This window comes from Triticum dicoccoides, chromosome 6A, assembly GCF_002162155.2.
Source record: "Triticum dicoccoides isolate Atlit2015 ecotype Zavitan chromosome 6A, WEW_v2.0, whole genome shotgun sequence".
NCBI classification, from domain to species: Eukaryota; Viridiplantae; Streptophyta; class Magnoliopsida; order Poales; family Poaceae; genus Triticum; species Triticum dicoccoides.
Window position 1 is genome coordinate 188,642,033 of NC_041390.1, and position 19,208 is coordinate 188,661,240.

Genomic DNA, 19,208 nt, shown 5'->3' on the forward strand with positions numbered 1-19,208 from the left:
CCCTGAGCACCCCGGCCACTTCCATGTGACGAGATCAAGTGCGTCCGGGCCTCACTGCCGGTGGAGGTGCGCGGCCGCCCGGAGTACGCAGCCGACAACCATGCGAGCTGGGCGGCATACTTCCAACACCGCCACGAGAAGCAACTCGCCTCTACCAACAACACGCCAGTGAGGGGGCGCCACAACACCGACGGCCGTCACCTGTGGTGGGGCATCCCCGGGCGGACGCTCCATTATGTCCTGTCGCACCTCGAGGGTGGCAACAAGTCGCTGCTTGAGTACCCGGCGGCCACGGCGCCGTCCTCCCGCCGGAGCGGCGACATTTGGCTGCCGCGGTGTATGGCAGGTTCGTCCTACTCCTCCTTCTCCTTCTCCTCATCCTCCTCCTCCTCCCTCTCCTCCGGCTCCCCGGCACTCACCAGCGTGAAAGCCGAGCTCGCGGGGATGCCGCTCGGGCAGCGCACCCGCGGCATTGTCATCAACGAGGCCGGCGGGGGCTCCTCCTCCTCCCATGTCGTCAAGCCCAAGACGGAGCTGGACCTCGTCGTCGTCAAGAGCGAGTACGATGACCTGGCCATCGACGAAGAGGCCGCCCTGAAGCGGGCGCATGAAGACTACGCAAAGCTGGTGATAGAGCGCCAGTGTCGAGCCCTCGAGGAGATCGCCGCCCGGCGCCGCGGCCGTGACGAGGGCGGCGTCATCGTCCTCGAGGACAGTCACGAGGACGCGCCACTGTCGCTGCCGAAGCCCGTCCGCCAAGGGGATGCAAGGCAGGGGAGCAGCAAGGACGGCGACGGCGTGAAGATGGAGGAGGCCGACGACGGTGTCGATGGCGACGACTACAGCACCTTCGGTGCATTCTTCGGCCTGTAGGGCAGGCGGGGGGCGACGGCACATGTTCTATTTTTTTATATGATATTTTTCAGACTTTAATGTGCCAACAATAATGAAAAATCACCTATTTTGCCCCGATCTGTGTCGTCTTTGGCGAACTTTTTAATTCAAAAAATGGCGTCTGGGTTCGGCATGGGTCGGCGGTTGGGAAACAGACCGCACCCACGCCCATATTTTAGCCGGCGCGCCCCCAGGCGACGCTTTTTCAAGCCCCTGGGGGGCCGAACGGCTGGAGATGCTCTTAGGGGTCCTTCCCTATTAAAAAGGGTGTTGTGCTTAGTACCCCCCAAAAAGGTGTTCTGCTTAGGAAAGTGTTTAGAGAAATAAAGTACGAGTAGTGTTTTTAAGCATCAGTGTTTAACTGTGGAGGGTAGATGCTTAATTAGGGCATCTTTCACCCGCAAATTTTTCTCCTCCATCCGTTCGAGGACAAAAGGGACTAGTTTGCGGACATGGACGCGGGAGGTGGTCATCCAACGTCGCTCGGATACATTTCAACTACTGTTCAAACAACATGAGGAATTCATGCGAACACGACCGAATTTTTATACAAAACGGAAGAGATTCATGCAAACACGGCAGATTTCATATAAACATGGCGGAATTTATTACATTTTGGACATACGTCAACTAGAAGCGGTGCTCGTTCGGCTCTGGAGGTATAATTAATTTACCTAATCTAAATGATCGTCGGTGCCCCTTCCCCATGTCTGTCCATGGCCCCCCAAGAACTGAAGCTTCACCTTCTCCACTTTCTCCTTAGCGCTCTCTAGCTCCGCCTCCGTAATCTGGAAAGTAAAGTTGCTCGCCTCTGCGTTCCCGCTAAGCGGCCGATGATGTTCATCCCACCAAGCTTGGCTTCAACGATAGGGGAGGAGCGGTGGCCTTATTGGGACCCGAGCGATGGTGGCCTATTGTGCACTACTCTTCCTAGCTAATGGCAGCGCTCGCAGACGTGCTGGCTTCGTGGTCGTGGCGGCGGGGCCGGCGTTGTGATCCTCCTCGTCGTTCTTTCCCCACATATCATCCATCGCCTCGCCGAACTCCTTGTGGGTGGCCTCCAGTTCTGCCTGACGTTGGTGGTACCGTCAGCGGGTGAGGCGGATCTCATGGGCAGAGCGCTAGGACTCGAGCATGTCGCCTGCTCCACCACGTCCGCGTCCGGCGTGATCTCCCTGCGGGCATTTAGCTGCTCCTCCGCTTACTGGTGATAAATGGAGGAGCTGGATGTTGCAGGCGGCTTTGTCCTGCGCCTCCCTAAACTGCTCCTCGCTCACCATGTCCATCTAATGGGCACAATCCTCATGTGATGGTAATGGTGGCGCCGATTCGTCCTTGGCCGCATCCTCCATTGCGACGTTGTCAGCCTCCAGCTGTATGCCGGCCTACCAGCCAGCAGTAATGGCGACCATCTCCTTCTTCTGCTCCAGCGACAGCCCTTACCCTAGAGCTTTGGTGTGTGAGGAGACCATGGTGGGAGTGGTGCAGAAGAGGATAAAGGGACTGGAGGAGGATGTATACGGCCATGAGTGGGGCTACAATTTATATAGTGGACGAGGTGCTAATGGTGGGTGGCAGAGGGACGAATGGGTGGCATCGGAATAGGTTCCTCGGCAACCGCGTGTTATAATGCAAGCGACAGATGGACAGATGGGCGACCGTAGTGCCGTTTGAACGTAGAGCAATCGCATGCACCGAGAAGTTGTGTAGGGGGCGCTCTCTCGGCTGGCTCGCTACTTTAATGCCGGCCCTAGTGAGAGGTCGCATTCCATCTAGCCGGACTTGAACATGACACTGACGCACTAGAGCGGCGATGACCATTTCAGGCAGGAAGTGCACGCTGGCGAGGGAGGGGGTTTGGGTGGGCCAGCGTGGTCAGACGCGGGCATGGTAGCGGCCGAGACGCCCGCAAAGCCCCCATGTTGTCTCCGGTTTGCGGGAGAAAGTGCGTCCGGACCGCCTTGCAGACCGATACAAACCCGTGTTGGATGGCACAACACGTTTAGACAGCGCGTTCCAGGCGTATGCAGGGGGTTTGAGGGTCGGTGTTGAAGATGCCCTTAGAGGCATCTCTTGTAGAGACTAGATGACCTGTTGCGCCCTTGGCACAAATACAATTGCAGCCCAGAAGCAAAGCAACTTATGAACAACATATTTTATGAATGATCCATACAAAGTGGTAAATCAAATGCAATAGAGAATTTAGTTCAATTATTTGAAGGGTGTTTCTGGTGAATTGTCCACAAGTGATTATTTTTGTATTACTTTTGTATTGCCTTGCATATTACTAACAAAAAACAACAATGATCGTTGCCCATGCATGTTTGACCAGCCAGGGCAACCCAACATGTGGGTCGTTAAAGAGGTTGATCACACTCCCACGACAAATGATCTATACCATTGGAACCAGAGACTCCCGCTCAAAATAGCTAAGGCGACTCAAGACCATTCGGGTAGACCACAACATTCAAAGGTCGGGCAGACATGCCAAAAGACGTCATCCGGACAGAATGCAACATTCAAATGTGTAACACCTTGTATTTTGTAACAATGAACCTAGTTAAATAAAGTTATGTTGAACTCTAAGTCATTTGAATTGTTTCTCTCTTTGTTTAAATTTTTAGGTTGTGTCTTTCTTGATAGAAGTGCTCTAGGACTTGGGAAAAATCATGTGATCATTCTACTTCAAATCTTCACCCCAAATCTTCTCCCATTGATCATGAGATGGGTTTAGGTCCTAAAAATATTTATTTGATACAATATTTGGCCTAAAGCTATTTTCCAAATTTAGGTTTCAAAAACCCTTGGGTCTTGACTTGAGCTACAAGTCATCGATTTGAGTGGAACAAAAACTTTGCAAAAGTATATTTTGATCTTATTAGCTATAGGACATCCCAAAACCACAAAAATATTATTTTAAAAAAGTATAAAAGTATTTTATTTAAAGGCTTTTCCTTAAAGCCAAAAATGGTCTTTGATAGGGAAAAAAATTCTTTTATGTTTCAAAAAAAATTGAGAAAATTTAGGGAGACTCAAGGGACATATAGTTCCCATATGTAAGAGTTTCAACCCGTTGTCATATTGGAAAATATTCCTAGATCTAGAATTTCCAGTCCTACCCATTTATATGGTTTGAAACTTTTACATAGGGTAGTTTCTCTTAAAATTCCCAAATAATTCCTGGATGGCTAAACGTTGACAAATATCAACGTGCCAATTTTGAGCTACCAGATCATTAATTTGGTTGGAATTCCTTCACCCTTTTCACTTCACACAAAATCTAGTTTTGAAATTTTTGTGAAGTAAAGTATTTCCAAATGCCGCCAAATTTTTACGAGAGCTCTATCTTGCAATTAAGCCTATCTCGAGCGAGCCTCAGGGGTAAATTTGACCAACTCCTTGCCCAAATACTAATCTCCAACATTCTGGACAGTGGGTAGAAGCATCTTCTCTCTCCCTCCTCATCCATTCTTGATCTCCAGCTCTTCCTCTCAGTCAAGCACCACCGTAGGACAGTGATAAGCAACTTTGATAGCCTCTAAGCACCCCTGGAATCCAGGAAAAGCATGAGAGCACGCCCAATAGTGCTCTAATGGCACTGTTAGTGCCTTGCCAGTCATCCACTATAACGCCCCTATAATCAAGCTACAATGATTTCCCTCTAATGATACCATGTCATCTTATTTTGCTAAGCTTAATTGCCACTTGATAAAATTCAAAGTCAAATTCAAATTCAAATTGCAAGTGAAATTTAAAGTTTCACAAATATGGTTGCAAAATTGTCCATCATTTAGCAAATATTCCATAACAAATATTTCTTAAGGAAAACAACATCACCTGTTTTCTTAATTGGCTCTAGCAACTAAAATAGTACCAAACTAGCATATTTAAATACCATTTCATTTATGAAAAATTCAAACAAATTCAGTTACTTTCCAAACTTTTTGTGGCAGTGCCATATAATGCAAAGTAAATATGTGGCCAAGTCCAATATTTTGAAAAATTCATTTGTTGGCTAAATAAAATGCAAAACTGCCGCTCTAAAAGGATAAAACAGAAAATAGAAAAATAGATATAAAAGGAAAATGGCCACTATGTTGCTGGGCTCTAGTGCACAGTAGCCGACCCAGCCTGCTCCCGATTGCCTTCTACCTCCCTCCTCCGCGCGTCGATGGCAACGGAGCCGCGCGCCGTTGCCGCCGAGGGACCTCGCCACCCGCGCCGCTACAGGTGATCGGGGATGGATAAGAATGCCACACCGACTCCTCTAGACACAACCGAGATCATTTTCCCTCCCCCCACTACAAAAAAATACACTTCCGTGATGATACGTGTTTGTCATAGTAGGTCACGTCTTTTGTCATGCATGTACATCCATGACGATTTTATGACAGAATCAAGATAGTCATACCTGTGCTGTCGTAGAAGTGTTCCATGACATTACCAAAATTATCATCACGGAAGTGTCCACTTCCATGACGATAAATCACGCATCATAGAAGTGATTTCATCAAGGGTGACCGGCACATGGCATCCACCGTAACGGGTCGCCGTTAAGCTATCGGGTTCCAGTTTGGATCCGATAACCCATTAACAGCCCGGACCAATGGTGATTTTCCTCGTGTAAAATTCTCAATGGACAGAGGAAACACGTGTCGGCTCACCGTTGGGACAGATGTCATCCACTCATTGGACCGAAGGCGCCTATGATACGTCGACACGTGGCACGGCCCAACAAAGGCCCATTCCAATGAAAAGGCCGGCCTGTTTGACTTGGTCAAAAGGTAGCGGGCTAGCCCACGGAAAGCCTATTAACGACATGTTCGCATATAGCCCATTTACAGCCTACTAACTCATGGCCCGTCACGGCCTACCAGAATTTGGCCCAGTAGCATCATCTGGTCCGCCCAATATGATTCAAGCCCGTTGTAACTTCTAGCCCTTGTATGGACCATGACGTCTTTCAGCCCATAGGAGGCCCTTTATAACTCTGGGCCCATTAAAGGCCCGAGATGAAACTGGCCCATAATGAATAGTGTATCACTATATACCCATTAACGACCCATTATTACGTCGGCCATTTCCAGCCCATGTTAACTTTTGGCCTTCTAAGGGGCCATTTATTCTTGGGCTCATTTCTAGAATTCAGTTAGTTATGGTCCATTACTGGCCTGTTCCGTTTGTGGGCCAAATTCAGCCCGTGGTTACAGTCGGCCCGTTTGTGGCCCGTTAACCCGTTGGGTTGTTTTCATAGCATTATCAAATACGTCCTATTAATGGCCCGTTATGGTCCACAAATAGTATGGCCCATGTTTAGCGAAATTATTACACAGCCCGTAGAAGGCCCATGGATCAAACAGCTTGTAGAAGGCCCATGGATCCTATGGCCCGTAGAAGGCCCATGGATCCTACGGCATGTAGGAGGCCCATGGTTACAACAGTCTGTGTGTTGCCATGGTTATTGTGGCCTAGTTACAAAAATATGTTATTGTGGTCAATAGAAAAACACGGAAAAAGAACCGCAGTGACTACAAGAAAACAACTAAAAAAGACAATAAGGAAATAAATAAGCAAGCAACTAACGCTAGGCTATTACACATATTACATCCACTGGGCATCAAAGTTCGCCACCAGTGCAAATATAGGGAACAAAGCAGCATATTACATACATTGGCCATCTAAATTGGCCACCAGTGCAAATAAATGCGGCAGCAAAACAAGTCCATAACTGAAACAACTTCAGAAGAGCTCAAGAAATGTTATCATGGGTATCCACCATGCTGGCAATAAGCTTAGCAAGCTTATTAGCTTTGTCATGTTTGGTGCTAAAATCCTCCAATGCTTGCTGTTGCACCAGAAAGTATGCATTTGAATGCTCTAGGGACTTCTACAGTCCTTCCACTTCTTGTCGCAGCATAGCTAATTGATGTCTTTCAGCTTGTAGTTGAGACTCAAGAAACCGAACCGATTCAGACAATGAGTTTGAATAGTTTGTGCCAGCGGTAGTGGCCAGTAACTTGAACACTAAATGAAGACATGACTTTGGGGTTGTCTCACTGTCTTCAAGATAGTTTTCCTTAGCTGTTTTATTAGCTTTGTTGGAGACCAACAAGGATGTCTCACTATCCTGAACCTTATCTACATTACTTCCTTTACCATTGCTTAATAAGGCACTCTTCCCCAATATTCTGTCAGCATTCTAAAAGAAGAAACAAGAAGACACATAACAAGTTTAGCATGTACTAGAATATGAAACTCATTTCGGTGAACCAGTTCATTAGTAAGGTGGAGAAGATTAAACTACCAAGTCTTCTATTGCCAAGTAGTACTTTATAAAAGCATCAAACAAGCATATATCTATGTCCTATGGTCACTGCATTGTCTTGCCAAATCAAAATACAGACATGGTTCAAATCATATCAGTTCAAGACAAAGCAGCACTGAAAGAATACAAAGCGTGGGAAACTTCACGGCACAACAAGATTTCAGATGGGTACCACGGGTCTACATGTACAACAACACTATTGGCTCTGTTGTGATGCTAGTAATATGTATGATATGGGAAGTCAATGTTGTGGCTAGAAGCTACGTCGGTATTTCCCCAAAGAGGAAGGGATGATGCAGCACAGCAGCGGTAGGTATTTCCCTCAGATATTAAACCAACATTATCGAAATAGTAGGAGAACCAAGCAACACAACATAAACCACCCCTGCACACAGATAACAAATCCTCGCAACCCCACGTGTTAAAGGGGTTGTCAATCCCTTTTGGGTAACGGCGATAGAGATGGCAAAACGTACATGAGGAAATTGTAGTAGATTGATAGATCAAACACCAAAAAAAATGCAGCAAGGTATTTTTGTATTTTAAGTTTAATAGATATGAAAATAAAAGCAAAGGAAAAGTAGACAGCAAAGGCAAATATATGAGAAAGAGACACGGGGGCCATAGGTTTCACTAGTGGCTTCTCTCGAAAAAAATAGAAAATGGTGGGTGAACAAATTACTGTTGGGCAATTGACATAACTTCAAATAATCATGACGACATCTAGGAAATGATAATTACGTAGGCATCACGTCCAAGATTAGTAGACTGACTCCTGCTTGCATCTACTACTATTACTCCACACATCGACCGCTATCCAGCATGCATCTAGTGTATTAAGTTCAGGGAGAAACGGAGTAATGCAATAAGAACGATGACATGATGTAGACAAGGTCTATCTATGTAGAGATAGACCCCATCATTTTATCCTTTGTAGCAACGATACATATGTGTCGGTTCCCTTTCTGTCACTGGGATCAAACACCGTAAGATCGAACCAACTACAAAGCACCTCTTCCCATTGCAAGATAAGTAGATCAAGTTGGCCAAACAAAACCCAAATATCGGTGAAGAAATACGAGGCTATAAGAAATCATGCATAAAAGAGATCAAAGAAACTCAAATACTTTCATGGATATAAAAAGATATAACTGATCATAAACTCAAAGTTCATCAGATCCCAACAAACACACTGCAAAAAGAGTTACATCATATGGATCTCCAAAGACCATTATATTGAGAATCCAGCGAGAGAGAGGAAGCCATATAGCTACTAACTACGGACCCGAGGGTCTACAGAGAACTACTCACGCATCATCGTAGAGGCACCAATGGAGGTGGTGAACCCCATCCGAGATGGTGTCTAGAATGGATCTGGTGGTTCTGGATTCTGCAGCGGCTGGAATTAATTTTCATCGACTTCCCTAGGGTTTTGGGAATATTGGGGTATTTATAGAGCAAAGAGGCGGTCCGGGGGCACCCGAGGTGGACACAATCCACCAGGGCGCGCCTGGGCCTCCTGGTGCGCCCTGGTGGGTTCTGCTCTCCTTGGAGCACCCTAGGCGCAGCCAGGGACCATTATTTGTATTCTGGTCCATAAAAATTCTCTGTGAAGTTTCGTTGCATTTGTACTCCGTCTGATATTGATTTCCTACGATGTAAGAAACATGCAGAAAACAACAACTGGCACTTGGCACTATGTCAATAGGTTAGTACCAAAAAATGATATAAAATGATTATAAATTATCCATGATTGATAATATGACAACATGGAACAATAAAAAATTATAGATACATTGGAGACGTATCAGCATCCCCAAGCTTAACTCCTACTCGTCCTTGAGTAGATAAGTGATAAAAACAAAAATTTTGATATGGAATGCTGCCTAACATGTCATATCATATTCTTTTCTTTATAGCATGGACATTTGGACTTTTATATTGTTCAAAGCAATAGTCTATTTTTGACATGATAATTCAAATACTCAAGCATATCAACAAGCAACCATGTCCTTCAAAATATCAACGCTAAAATAAGTTGTCCCTAGCCCATCGTGCTCAATCATTGATCCATTCATGAAACACACTTGCATATTAGCTGCACCCAAAACTCAAGTACGATCATAGTGCCTCTTAGTTGGTGCTTTTATAAGAGAAGATGGAGACTCAAATTCAAAATAAAAATTGCATAAAGTAAAAGAAAGGCCCTTCGCAGAGGGAAGTAGGGATTTGTAGAGGTGCGAGAGCTCAAAGCGAAAAACTTAGAGATAAAAACATTTTGGGAGGTGTATCCTTCCCACCAATGAAAATGACTTAGAGTTCCCAACCCTTTCCATGCTAGATATATCATAGGCGGTTCCCAAACATAAAATAAATTTTATTCCTTTTTCAACCATACTTTCACTTTCCATGGCTAGTCGTATCCACGGTTGCCCTCCATACCAACACTTTCCAAGGAATTTATTATTCGACAACATAAAGTAAATTCATTTTTCATTTCAGGACTGGGCATCCCTAAAACCTTTGCCTTACTCTCATGCAATGACAAGTGAATAAACACTCATCATGAGAATAACACATCTAGCATGGAAAATATTAGCCACCTCTCACCGCTCCGCGAGCGGAACGAACACACAAAAGAGAAGTTTATGTTGAAAATTAGATATGGCACATACAAATTTGCTTAGAGTGGCAAAATAATACCGCATATAGGTAGATATAGTGGACTCTTATGGAAAAACTGGTTTAAAGGCTTTTGGATGCACAAGTAGAGATCATACTAAGTGCAAAATGAAGGCTAGCAAAAGATTGAGAAGCGACCAACCAAGAAACGAATAATCTCATAAGCAATCATTAAGCATAATTAACACCGAATAATGCACCACAAGTAGGATATAATTTCATTGCATGATTATGGACTTTCGTGCTTGCATAGGGAATCACAAACCTTAACACCAATATTCTTACTAAAGCATAATTACGCATAAACATAACTCACATATCACATCATCATATCTCAAAACTATTACTAAGAATCAAGTTTATTTTGTCCAATGATCGTCATGAAAGTTTTTATTATATCCTTCTTGGATATCTATCACTTTGGAACTAATTTTCATGTGTTGCTTTTCATTAGCTCAAACTAATATAAGTGAAGATCATGAGCATAATTTTTCTTTCTCTCAAAATAATTTAAGTGAAGCAAGAGAGAATTTCTTGAAAATTTTACTAACTCTCAAATAAATCTAAGTGAAGCAAGAGAGAATTTCTTCAAAAATACTAAAACACACCGTGCTCAAAAAGATATAAGTGAAGCACTAGAGCAAGTCCATAACTCATAAAAGATTTAAGTGAAGCATAGGGAGCAATTCTAACAAGTCATGCCATAATTCTGGCTCTCTCAAAAAGGTGTGTCCAGCAAGGGATCGTGACTTAAAACACAAAATAAAACAAGCAAAGACTCATATCATACAAGACTCTAGAAGAAAACACATAGTATGTGACGAATAAAAATATAGCTTCGAGTAACAAACCGATGGTCGTTAGAAGAAAGAGGGGATGCCACTCGGGGGCATCCCCAAGCTTAGTTGTTTGCTCATTTTTGGATAATAGCTTGGGATGTCGGGGCATCCCCAAGATTAGGATCTTCTACTCCTTATTCATTCATCCATCGTAAGATAAGCCAAAACTTGAAAACTTCAATCACACACAACTCAACAAAACCTTCGTGAGATCCGTTAGTATAAGAAAGCAAACCACTACTATAAGTACTGTATCAAACCAATTCATATTTTATTTTTGCATTATATCTGCTGTATTCCCACTTTCTATGGCAAAAACTCATCAAAGAAAACCATAGAGCCATCAAAATAAGCACACAACACAAACAAAACAGAATCTGTCAAAACAGAATAGTCTGTGGCAATCTGACTATTTTGAATACTTTCTGTAACTCCAAAAATTCTGAAAACCTAGGACAACCTGGGTAATTTGTATATTAATCTTCTGCAAAAATAATTGGCATTTTATCACGTTTTGATGAATTTTAACAATTGTTTTTGTGAGCGCATAAGTTTCTGTTTTTTAGCAAGATCAACCAACTATCACCCAAGAAGATCATAAAGGCTTTACTTGGCGCAAACACTAATTAAAACACAAAAAACACAATCATAACAGTAGCATAATTGTGCAAACACTCAATAACAGAAAGAAAAAAAGCAAAAATAAAGTTTATTCATTGGATTACCTCCCAACAAGCACTATAGTTTTACGCCCTTAGCGGCATAAAGCAAGGATCTAAGTTTTGTCATCTTAGCTCTTAATTTTCTTAGAGGTGATCATTGGGTTTTGTAAACACAACATAAAACATATTATCCATAGACACTTTAGCATTCTCAAGTTGGTTTTCGTCATAACCCCTTTGATTTCTCACAACAATCCAAGAGTAATGTTGATTAACATTATTGAAAACTTGTTGGATTATACCTAGAACAGGGACTTCCTTTTTAAGAGTTTCATCAAAGATTTTATTATCCCCAAGCAAATGCCTTAGCGCATAGTCACTATTGTAAAGAATTTCATCTATCACGGGTTTTTCACAATTCATACCATAAAAATCAAAGATTTCCCTAGCTTCCCGTATTATGTAGTCAAACTCATTCATAAGAACGAAAGTGGCCAACTTCTTAGCCCTAGGATTATTTATTTCTGGAAGCTCAAAAAACAATCTTTGCAAAGTAGGATGAGTATGAATAAATTTACTTTCAAGTTTCAGAACTAGTGCTAAAATAGCATCTGCATAAGATCTAGTAGTTTTAAGTATAGGAGCATCATCAAGACTTAGATTTCCCACACAATTGAAAAAATCTTGGATATATTCTTTTCCCATAATGTTCCCCTGCCCCAAGATAAAAGTTTTAGCATCAAGATTGCCCGTACGTCAAATCTTATGAGTTAGGCCATCATTTGTTGGTGCCATACCGTAATCACTCATGATTGCAAGCAAAGAATATATCTGACGAGAAAACGGTGAACGAATAAGAGGGGCGGATAAAACTGAATTTTTTTGTGAAGTGGGGGAGAGGGAAATGGCAAATAATGTAAATTGGGAGGAGATGAGATTGTGATTAGGAACCTGGTATATATTGAAGATCCTCCCCGACAATGGCGCCAGAAATTCCTTTTGATGCGCCTCAAAGCTACGTCGGTATTTCCCCAAAGAGGAAGGGATGATGCAGCATAGCAGCGGTAGGTATTTCCCTCAGATATGAAACCAAGGTTATCGAACCAGTAGGAGAGCCAAGCAACACAATGTAAACAACCCCTACACACAGATAACAAATCCTCGCAACCCGACATGTTAAAGGGGTTGTCAATCCCTTTCGGGTAACGGCGCCAGAGATGGCAAAACGGATGTGAGGAAATTGTAGTAGATTGATAGATCGAACGCCAAATAAAATAAATAATAATAAAACATACCAAGGTATTTTTTGTATTTTTAGTTTAATAGATCTGAAAATAAAAGCAAAGGAAAAGTAGATCGCAAAGGCAAATATATGAGAAAGAGACCCAAGGGCCATAGGTTTCACTAGTGGCTTCTCTCAAGAAAAATAGCAAGTAGTGGGTGAACAAATTATTATTGGGCAATTGATAGAGCTTCAAATAATCATGATGATATCCAGGCAATGGTCATTACATAGGCATCATGTCCAAGATTAGTAGATCGACTCCTGCTTGCATCTACTACTATTACTTCACACATCGACTGCTATGCAGCATGCATCTAGTGTATTAAGTCCATGGAGAAACAGAGTAATGCAATAAGAATGATAACATGATGTAGACAAGATCTATCTATGTAGATATAGACCCCATCGTTTTATCCTTAGTAGCAACGATACATACGTGTCGGTTCCCTTTCTGTCCCTCGGATTAAGCACCGTAAGATCGAACCCACTACACAGCACCTCTTCCCATTGCAAGATAAATATATCAAGTTGGACAAACAAATCCCAAATATCAGAAAAGAAATACGAGGCTATAAGCAATCATGTTTAAAAGAGATCGAAGAAACTCAAATACTTTCATGGATATAAAAAGATATAACTGATCATAAACTCAAAGTTCATCAGATCCCAACAAACACACTGCAAAAAGAGTTACATCATATGGATCTCCAAGAGACCATTTCATTGAGAATTCAGTGATAGAGAGGAAGCCACCTAGCTACTAACTACGGACCTAAAGGTCTACAAAGAACTACTCACACATCATCAGAGAGGCACCAATGGAGGTGGTGAACCCCATCCAAGATGGTGTCTAGATTGGATCTGGTGGTTCTAGATTCTGCGACGGCTGGAATTGAGTTTCGTCGACTCCCCTAGGGTTTTGGGAATATTGGGGTATTTATAGAGCAAAGAGGCGGTCCGGGGGGCACCCGAGGTGGGCACAACCCACCAGGGCGCGCCTGGGCCTCCTGGCACGCCCTGGTGGGTTGTGCTCTCCTCGAAGCACCCCCAGGCACAACCATGGGCCATTATGTGTCTTCTGGTCCATAAAAATTCTCTGTGAAGTTTCATTGCATTTGGACTCTGTCTGATATTGATATCCTACGATGTAAAAAACATGCAGAAAACAGCAACTGGCACTTGGCACTATGTCAATAGGTTAGTACCAAAAAATTATATAAAATGACTATAAAATATTTATAAAACATCCAAGATTGATAAAATAGTAGCATGAAACAGTAAAAAATTATAGATACGTTGGAGATGTATCAGTCAATGTTATACACAATTGAAATTGAAATCAACTCAACTATTTATAAGAGCAAACATGTTAAAGAAACATGTGTAAACATACCTGTTGTGCCATTGGAGATTCGATTGGATCCTTCAATTTAAAAGTAAGTTTGTATGAGTAAATACAGTGATACAAGAGCAAAGAAGTATGCATGATAGCAATGGAATCTTCAATGAGAACAGTTGTTCTTCAGGTTTAAGCACTTGTTCTACATGAACATAGTACAGTAAGACGCAAGCATATAGTACTTAAAAATAAAAAATGAGCTCATAGACCTTACCACATTCTTGGTTTAGGACCAGTACAGAACAAGGTGTTCCAAGTCATCGTCTAGTAAATGTGTCTCAGGAGAATGTAAGGGAATTTGACGAGTTTCTTTGCCAGTGAAGTATGTTTTCTTCAGGTAATTCTGCTACTGCCACCAAGCATTCTTGAAGATAGCAGAGGTATTAGCACAGGTTACCTCATCCCGAGTTTCCAAATCGGTCCTTCTCTATAGAGGAAAATGGGAGAATTTGCTGTATTATAACCATCATGGAGGTAGAATGTTTGGGACAAAGCAAAGTAATTGACATGAATAACATTACTTACACATAACTCCTGGACAAACAACTACAACTGGCATTTTCATTCATCTTTAGTATAATATTTCCATGATGGCAAGATACACACATAGGATTTAACAACATCAAATGAGATAGATGCTAAACTACGAATGGCTGGTTGTGCTTCCTCCACAGGAATAGGTGTACTAACTGGTGGATTTGGGGTTCGCCGTGGTAGTACTGGTGCTTTGGACACTAGAGCTGCCTTACTAACTGCTCTTGTTTGGGAGCTCTATGGTGGAGATGGTGATGTGTCAACAGGAACAGGGTTACTATCTGCTGGGGTTGCACTACAAAAAAAGACACATCCGTGACATTTTGGGCCGAACGAATTTTTTTCTGTCATGCTTATGACACTTCTATGACGATAATTGTGACAAAACCCGATATCATCATAGATGTGGTGGGCTCCTACTTCTATGACAAAAAATCATGACAGAAAATGGGCTTTTCGTCCTTGGCGGGCTGGAGACGCACCTGCATGACATTCTTTGGGTCGTCCATGATAGAGAAATCGTGGTAGAAGCGAGGGCGAGGAAAATTTCGGGGAGTTCCCAGTTACGGTGGGTGGTTGGGGCCGAGCGCTGCATGGAGGTTTGCGTGTTTCTCTCATACACGTACGCATGTGTGTGTGAGGCATTGCACTCTAACTGAACCCGAGTGAGGCATTGGGCTCTAACTGAATCGAGCGATTGCACTAGCTACGCTACTGAACCCCGATCGATCCCTTGTGATTAACTGAACCCGAGTTATTCCTTCGCTACTACGGCTAACTGAAGCCGATTGAAGCTGCCTCTTGATGAACAGTTCCCGGTGGGGGTTGGATGAATAGGATCCCGTGGTAGTAGAGGTTGTTGCTGCTAGATGAATAGGACCCTGATCGAGGAGGCGTGTGGGTGGATGAACAGTAACCGGTGGAGGGACCCCGTATGTGGAGGGCTGGTTGAACAGGACCCCGTGGAGGTTTGGTTGAACAGTAGCCGGTGGAGGCTGGACGATCAGGACCCCGTGGAGGGCTGGTTGAACATGAGCCGATGGAGGCTGGATGAACAGGACCCCGTGGAGGGCTAGATGAATAGGACCTCTTGGATGAACAGTAGCTGGTGGAGGCTGGAGGAAGTCGACGGTGGATGAACAGTAGTAGGTGGAGGCTGGAGGAAGTCGGCGGTGGATGAACAGTAGCCCATGGAGTCCTATTTTGCGGTACGCCACACCCCTCCTGATGAACAGGACCTCATTTCGACCGTAGGCGGTCGAAGAGAAGTCTGTTTCCTCCATTTTGCGATACGCCACACCCCTCCTGATCAACATGACCCCGTTTTGACCGTATGCGGTCGAACACAAATCCATTTCCTCTGTTTTGCGGTACACCAGACCCTTCCCGATGAATAGGACCCCGTTTCGACCGTACGCGGTCGAATAGAAGGCCTGTTTCCTTTGTTCTGCGGTACGCCAGACCTTGTTTTGGCTGTTCCGTCCAAGCTGGTTGGCTCCTGATGAACACGACATATTCCATTGCCTCCCCATGAACACGACACATTTCGTTGCCTCCCCATGAACACGATGATGCATTTTCTCCATTCCAACCCAGCCGGTTGGCTTCCCACGAACAGGATTAGTCACTGTACGCGTTAGAGACCCAGCCCGTATGTACGTAAGTAGCCGTATTTACTATCTTGCAGCGTGGCTGTACGTGCGTGTACACGACATAGACAGGACTGCGTGACATGCTACGTCGGCACCTCTACTTCAACACGTGCTGCTCCTTAGTCAGCCACGGTACGTCACTGTAGAGACACCGACCGACCGCTATGTATATACACGTTCGCGGACGGACAGATACCTTCGCTTCAACTTGGTGGGTCCCAGCTGTCAAGGGGTAAGAAGGCAGTTCCTTTTGTGCGAAGATAAAGCCGGTGGGTCCCAGCTATTAGGGGGAACATTTTTTTCGCGAAATACAGAGGCCCTTCTGGTAGGTCCGAGGTGTCAAGTGGAGGAATCATTATTTTGCGCGTAATAAGGAGGCACTTCCTTGCGTACGGCCATGGACCCATCTGTCAGCCTCTCCACTTACAGTCCTCTTCTGATGGCTGTCATTCGTTGACCGCGTTAACGACGCTATACCGCCCGAGAGAACCAAGGTGTTGGACGACGGCGTGACCTAGGAAGGGAACGACCCAGAGTCGGGGAATACGCAGCAGTGGATGCCCACGCGGAGGGGAGTACGAGGGTTGAATGCTTCAGCTGCGGTTTGAGGCTGCCGTCTCCGGAGAATAACAAGGGGTGTGGGTAAGTAGAGGGAAGGCCTGGCCAGTAGTAGTATGGTCGGGCGGTGAGGCTGTCACAGCCCCAGTCCACATCATCCATTCTAGTCCGGGTATGCCATCCCTTTGTACTCCGCCAAACGATTGTGGTGAATTGCCTTATGCTGGTATAAAGAGTTTCAATGATCTCTGAATCAAAAGTAATTCTTTTTGCCACTTAAGGGAATAGCTCTACGAGCCACCTCCTCTAAGGTGCCCCGTTCGACATGAAGGGCAACTTAACTCCTCACTACTTGAAACACATTCACCATCTTCTTAAGCGTGGAAATGTTGCCTACCAAATGGAACCTTTGTTATCAGTTTCTCTCCATCCGTCTTGATGTGTGCATTGTGTCCCGGCTTAAGAGACGTTCTATCGTCTCATTCCATGAGTTGATCGTGTATCGCTTGATCGTTGTGAAGATCGAATTCTGTCGAGTTTCCTCTCTTCCGTCATCATAGTTGCAAGAGGATTTCAAAGCAAAGACGTCAAGATCAATTGTAGGAATGAATCAACATCTTCAAGAAGGGCAAATCTGATCATGAAGATCGTGTTAGCTTGTGACCCCTTTATCTTTTCTTACCTCACGACTTGAATCTCGGGACGAGATTCTTGTTTAGTGGGGGTGAGCTGTCACAACCCCAGTTCAGCCCTTGCTTGACTTTGCTTGCTCATCATGTCATCATGTTTAAATTTCATGAAACTTGAAATGGGGATTGTTGAAACCCTAGCACCTAATGAATTCAACTAGGTTCGATAAAAATATTTTCAATGATCCCAAATGCCCTTTAGAAAAGTTCATGATTTTTTTTAAAGGTGAAAACCCCTGCCAAAAGTCATGCACATATTTCTAGGCCATTCTGGGTTTTTGAATTAAATCATATTGTATTTGAATTTGGGCATTTAAATGCTATACATATTTTTAAGTGCTCAAATAATTGTGAAATTAAATCAGGGTTGTTGGAAACAAATTCACAAGTGCCCACATTAATTTCAGCATTTTAACAAATGGTTTAGTATTTTTACTAAATCAAAACTTACTGCAGAAAATAGAAAACAGAAACAAATAGAGAAAACCAGAGAGAGAGAGAAGTTACCTGGCCACTTACCTGGCGCAGCCCACCTGGCAGCCCACTGGCCAGCCCAGCACTATGCTGGCCCGTGCCAGCCACCTGCTTCCTCTCGCCAGGCAGGCAGAGAGGAGCGCGCCCACGCACGCCGAGCTCGCCACGTAGCTCCCTGGCCGCCTGCCCGGCTTGGACAGCGTAGCCACGCCTCGAAGCCCCTCTTCGGCGCCACACCGACCTCGCCGACATCCCTATTCTCCCCCTGGCTCTCTCCCTCGTCCCCACCCGCTATGGCCGACGCACCCGTAAGCCGCCGCCGTCGTAGTTGACGCCATCGCCACTTCCTCGACCCCTCGCCGTGCCTGCGAGCTCCGCTTCGACGTCCTCGACCTCCTCGATTCGCCACACGTAGCTGGATGCGCCCCTCTGCCCTCACTGAGCTCGTCCCCGACTGCCGTCGCCGGAGATCCCCCTCGACACCCCGAGTGCCTCAGGCCCTCCCTAAGCTCGCCGTCCACTCCACGAAGATCGTAGTGAGCTTCTGCCCGTCCTCCCCCTCTTTGTTCCCATCCCTATGCACCGTAGCCACCGCACCAAGCTCTCCCGCACGCGCCGCTGCCTGCGACCGCTGCCGACGCCCTCGGCGACCATTTGGTCCACTCGGCGTGTCCATCGCCCTCGCCGCATCGCGCACACACATACTAGCGCTTCAGCTCGCCCGCACGTGCACCGCAGCGCCGCTCGCGCCTCACCCGAGCTCCGGCCGCCGCGGCCGAGCCCCTCGCTATCGCCTCCGGCCACCCCAGGCTTGACTGGTGCCACCGCCCGATGCGCGCTGGTCTGGGCTCCTGAACGAGCCCAGCCATGATGCGAACGGGCACCACAGCCCGTGCCCGAGTGCCCCGCCTTGTCTGCTGCCGCCGGTGGCTAAACGCCGGTCTAACCCCGGCCGTGCTGACGTGGCGAGGTTATTTAGGCATTAACCGCCTCCTAATCAAACCCCTAGAGTCACAGACAGCCGGGCCCCACCCAGTAATTAACCACAGGGTTTTTCCTGCTTAATTTAACTAACGCTTTGACCCGCCACCTCAGCGTTGACCTGGGCCCCACTGTCAGTTTTGACCGGGGCCGGCCCTGTTGACCAGCTGACGTCAGCCTGACCTAGTGCTGACGCAGTAAAGCCTTTCTGCATTTAAAATAAATCTGAAAAGG